Source organism: Oratosquilla oratoria, chromosome 14 (assembly GCF_046742065.1).
Source record: "Oratosquilla oratoria isolate Oo_2021 chromosome 14, ASM4674206v1, whole genome shotgun sequence".
Taxonomy (NCBI): Eukaryota; Metazoa; Arthropoda; class Malacostraca; order Stomatopoda; family Squillidae; genus Oratosquilla; species Oratosquilla oratoria.
This window is the reverse complement of record NC_134790.1, coordinates 16419652-16424651: the sequence shown is the minus strand read 5'-3', so window position 1 is coordinate 16424651 and position 5000 is coordinate 16419652. Positions and strand designations below refer to the sequence as shown.

Sequence of the window (5000 nt, the reverse complement as noted above, 5' to 3'; positions counted from 1 at the left end):
CGATAAAAAGGGGGGGAGGGGAGAATCCTCATCTTCCGACGGGAGGGAAGACCCTACGGGAGGAGGCATTCCAGTAGCGGTCCTGGAAGCCTCCAGAAGCCTTGCGGGCGTCGGTTCTTCTTTTTCTTCGCGCACGTAAGTTCGACGGACTTCGAGGTTTTCGATTTATTTTTCTTCTTCTTCGGAACCTCTCGCGGCTCGAGTATCTTCTTCGGTCCGAACGTACTGTGGAAGACCTAAGGTCGCCACAGGAGCTAAGGAAAGACCAGAAACGGGGGAACGAGCACTCACCTGATGTCCAAGCGTCAGTCCAGGGGTTGTCGAGAAGACTATAGTCTCGGCAATGGCGGCTCGCTGGAGGAGGTGGCGAGAGGTGGTGGTGGTGGTGGTGATGGGGGAGGGGGGTACCTGAGTAGCAAGGGGAGAGTGTGGTTGGGGTGGGTGGAGGTGGCACTGGTGGTGGCGGTGGTGGTGGTGGTAGTGGAGGACCACCCCAAGTGGTCCGTGGGTGGATGGAGTTCGGCCTGGAATGCACTGAAGCGGATATGTGTTCGAGTCGGGGGAATCGAGGGCGACAGTCAACAACTTTCCTTTCCTCCAAGCGGAAGGAAGGAAAGGTGTTGGCCGGCGGAACTACTTGGGCGGACTCCTGAGGGAGGAGGAGGAGGAGGCGGAAGTCTCGGAAGGGAAAGTTGAAAGGTCTTTCCCCCTCCGGATGAAGAACAGGGCACCACCCCTTCCTTGCTTGCTTGCTTGCTTGGGTTGCTTGCTTCTTCGCGCACCTGACTGCTTGGGGTGCCTTCGTTCGTGTCCGTGGCACTCCGACGACGACGACAACGACGACGACCCTGGTGCCACTCACGGACCAACCGTCGCGTCGCCGGCCGCCCTTGGAGAACTCAGAGTGGTGACGAAAAGCGACATGTCCACTAAGTGCATGAGGCTTGACGCGTTGACCAATCATATTTGAGTATAAGTTTTCCTTCGCCTCCTGCCTGCCAGAGTCCACAAGCCCTGCACAGCCACCAAATAATAAGCTCGAGTTCTCCTCCTCCTCCAGCGGGTGGCACTGTCGATCCCAGAGGTTCTTGGCCGTAAAGGTCAAAATAGTACCCTGAGGCACGCCGTGTTGGACCCAACGCATCGCGTCGCCACAGCGCCTCGTGGCCTGAGGGTAAGAAGGACGTTCAGGGACAAACAACGAACGCCTTATCAAGCTCGATGATAAGCTCTTATCGGGACGCTTATCGAGGGGAGAAATGTGTATCACACGAATTCGACCATTTCATTGCCTTTGGCCCGAGTTCGCCAGGCATTCCGTAGAGGTGTCTGTGACCGTTACTCTAAGCAACAGACCACACCTGAGATTCAAAACTGGATCGCCAACTCCCCCCGAACCCACGCCGTTGACTCAGAGTTACCGAACACACAACGCCCGACCCGACGCGACGACCAACAAACTACCCTGATTCTACCTGAATCTACGGCGAGGGTCTACTCTGGATCTACGTGGTTCTTCGGCTGGCATGACCCAGGGGGAGATCCCATGTCCCGCGTGGTTTTCTTCGTCGAAACATGATTCCTCTTCCTCCTCCTCCTCTTCCTCCTCCTCCTCGTCTTCCTCCTCCCCCTCGTCTTCCTCCTCCCCCTCGTCTTCCTCCTCCTCGTCTTCCTCCTCCTCCTCGTCTTCCTCCTCCTCCTCGTCTTCCTTCTCGTCTTCCTCCTCCTCGTCTGCCTCCTCATCATCGTCTTCCTCCTCCTCCTCCTCCTCGTCTTCCTCCTCCTCGTCTTCATCGTCTTCCTCCTCCTCCTCCTCGTCTTCCTCCTCCTCCTCCTCGTCTTCCTCCTTCTCATCGTCTTCCTCGTCTTCCTCCTCCTCGTCTTCCTCGTCTTCCTTTTCCTCCTCGTCTTCCTCGTCTTCCTTTTCCTCCTCGTCTTCCTCCTCCTCCTCGTCTTCCTCCTCCTCGTCTGCCTCATCATCGTTTTCCTCCTCCCCGTCTTCCTCCTCCTCCTCCTCCTCGTCTTCATCGTCTTCCTCCTCCTCCTCGTCTTCCTCCTCCTTCTCATCGTCTTCCTCGTATTCCTCCTCCTCGTCTTCCTCGTCTTCCTTCTCCTCCTCGTCTTCCTCCTCCTCCTCGTCTTCCTCCTCCTACTCGTCTTCCTCCTCCTCCTCATCGTCTTCCTCGTCTTCCTGCTCCTCCTCCTCGTCTTCCTCCTCCTCCTCTACCTCCTCCTCCTTCTCTACCTCCTCCTTCTCCACCTCTTCCTCCTCCACCTCCTCCCCCTCCTTCTCTACCTCCTCCCTCTCCACCTTTTCCTCCTCCCCCTCCTTCTCTACCTCCTCTTTCTCCACCTCCTCCTCCTTCTCCACCTCCTCCTCCTCCTCCTCCTCTACCTCCTCTACCTCCTCCTCTTCCTTGTCTACCTCCTCCTCCCCTCCTCATTGTTGACCTCCTCTTCCTCCTCCTCCTCATGCTTATCCTCTACTTCCACCCCCTCTTCTCCTTCCTCCTCCTCTTCCTCTTCCTCCTCCTCTTTTTTCTCATCCTCTTCCTCCTTCCTCCTCCTCCTCCTTTTTCTCATCCTCTTCCTCCTCTCCCTTCCTCCTTCTCCACCTTCTCTTCTTCCTCCTTTTCCTCTTTCTCCTCCTTTTCCTCCCTTACACCCCCTCCTTCTCTTCCTCCTTCTCCACTTCCTCCTTCTCCACCTCTTCTTCATACTCCTCCTCCACCTATTTCTCCTCCTCGTCCTCCTTCTCCATCTCTTTATCCTCTCTTTCTATTCCTCTTCCCCCTCCTCCTATTCCTCCTCCTTTTCTTCTTCTTCTTCCTCTTCCTGCTGCTGCTCCTCCTCCCCTCCTCCTCCTCCTCCTCTTCCTCCTTCTCTTCCTCCTGCTGCTCCTCCTCCCCTCCTCCTCCTCCTCCTCTTCCTCATTCTCTTCCTCCTGCTGCTCCTCCTCCTGCTCCTCGTACTCCTCCTCCTCCTCCTCCTCCTCCTCCTCCTCCTCCTCCTCCTCCTCTGTCGTCGTCGTCCCGGGCACTTGTCGCGCGCCCTAACCAGGAACCCGCGGCGACATTTCCGTAGACTCTGTGACGTCACAGTGTTTGGCGCCATTTTCCGAGTCACGTGTCATATCCGCCATTTCTCCCCCAGTTCCTCCTCCTCTCCCTCACCTTCCATCCTCCTCCCCTCGTCCTCCCTCCTCCTCTCTCCTCCCTCCTCCTCCTCCTTTCTCTCTCCTTCTCCCTCCTCCTTCCTAGGAAGAAGTACCTTCGTGCCAACAGTTCCGTGACACTCGGGTGCCAATTTCACAGTGGACGTGTCGAGCCCCAACCCGAACGTAGGAGAGGCTCACCCGAACAAGAGTTGTGGCTGTGGTAAAACTGTTCCGTGATAGTTAGTCAGATTCCTCATTTTCTTTTATTCATATTAATTTTTGAGACAAGGTAATGGTGACATATATGGACACACACACGCGCGAGCTCTGAGCTCTCTTCCGGAAGGAAAATAGCTGTCGATCATGAGTCCAACACGTGATCCAAGACCATAGTGAATCACACACACGCACACACACGCATGTATAACATATATGCATATAATATATATATATATATATATAATATATATATATATATATATATATATATATATATATATATGAAAAAGGTGGAAAAAGAGAATCACGGTTCTCGTTCCGAGTTTATTCCTGACCGGTTTCACTTGTAGCTTCTTTTCTCGGAACGAGACCCGTGACTCTCTTTTTCCACCTTTTTAAACTTGTCACAATGTCTCAACATATATATATATATATATATATATATATATATATGATGTTGTGATGCATGAGGTGGAATGGGCCGGGGGATGGGGTGTGAGGTAGTATGTGTGAGCAAAATTTGACGCAGCCCGAAGTGATTTCTCCCCATCTTCTCCTTTTATGCATAGGGGGACGGAGAGGGGGGTCGCCGATTTAATGAAGAGGCCTTGCTGTGGATGTGCTGTGTCTTGCGACACTGCTTCTGACCCAGGGCAGTGGACAAGGTGCAGGGATGACCCGTCATCCAGGAGGTGCTAAGAAAAGAGGGAGGGTGGAGGGATGTGGAGTGTATTCAGGGATGGAATGGGTGGGAATGATTTTATGCCTTTTTCTTTTTGGCTACCTCCCTTGTAAGGGGGAAAAAGCCTTGGTATATGTATGTATGTATGTATATATATAAAATGATATATACCTATTTATTGATTTATTTATATATTTTCTTATTAATATATATATATATATATATATATATATGTATATATATATATATATATATATATATATATATATATATATATATATATATATATATGTATTTGTTTATTTACTTAGGCTAATACGAAATTGTTCTATTCAGAAGAACAGGAGAACACAGGATCTCAGTCAAATCAATTTTTATCCAGTGTTGATCCAAAATCCCTGATCGGATGAAGAATAAAAAAAATTGTATCATCCAGAATACAGTAAATAAGTAAATAAATGAATAAATTAATAAATGAATAAGTAGATATATGAAAATAAATGAAAGGAATGAATTAATGAATTAGTAAAACAAGTAAATTTATTTATCAACAAAAGAAATGTGTGTTACTACAGAGCCACTAAGTTCTTGTAGATAAGGATAACATCTACGAGTCAACGTAGATTACAGACATCTACCTCCATCCACCACGAGGATCCACTTCACTCATTCCATTCTGGATAATGCCAGGCGATTTTATTCGGCCTAAACGGGCCTTACATGGTCAACATTATTGCGCAATATACCTTAATTGCGCAATATTATAGATGGTGTAGGGATGGTATTGAAGAATGACACAATATATTGAAGATATCAAATGTAATAGCCAGACATGTGTGACTCTTAAATACCATCCCTACACAGTCAATAATATTGCACAAATAAGGAATATTGGGCAATAATATTGGTCGTGTAGGGCCCGCTAGGGAACGGCAACGTGAT

The 5000-nt window shown here is 49.8% G+C and overlaps 1 protein-coding gene across 3 annotated transcripts in view; it reads right to left on the bottom strand.

The window, feature by feature from the left end:
* Positions 1-5000, bottom strand: part of LOC143032740 (uncharacterized) — a 126653-nt gene that overhangs the window by 109160 nt on the left and 12493 nt on the right. Inside the window, exon 1 of one of the 3 annotated variants that reach the window (XM_076197693.1) lies at positions 292-1038. The exons of 1 other annotated variant lie outside the window; for it this stretch is intronic. The gene's annotated coding sequence lies outside the window, so the exon portion shown is untranslated. Of the gene's footprint in view, positions 1-291; positions 1039-5000 lie in introns of those variants that run through there. One more of the 3 variants, XM_076197697.1, reaches the window with a different exon arrangement.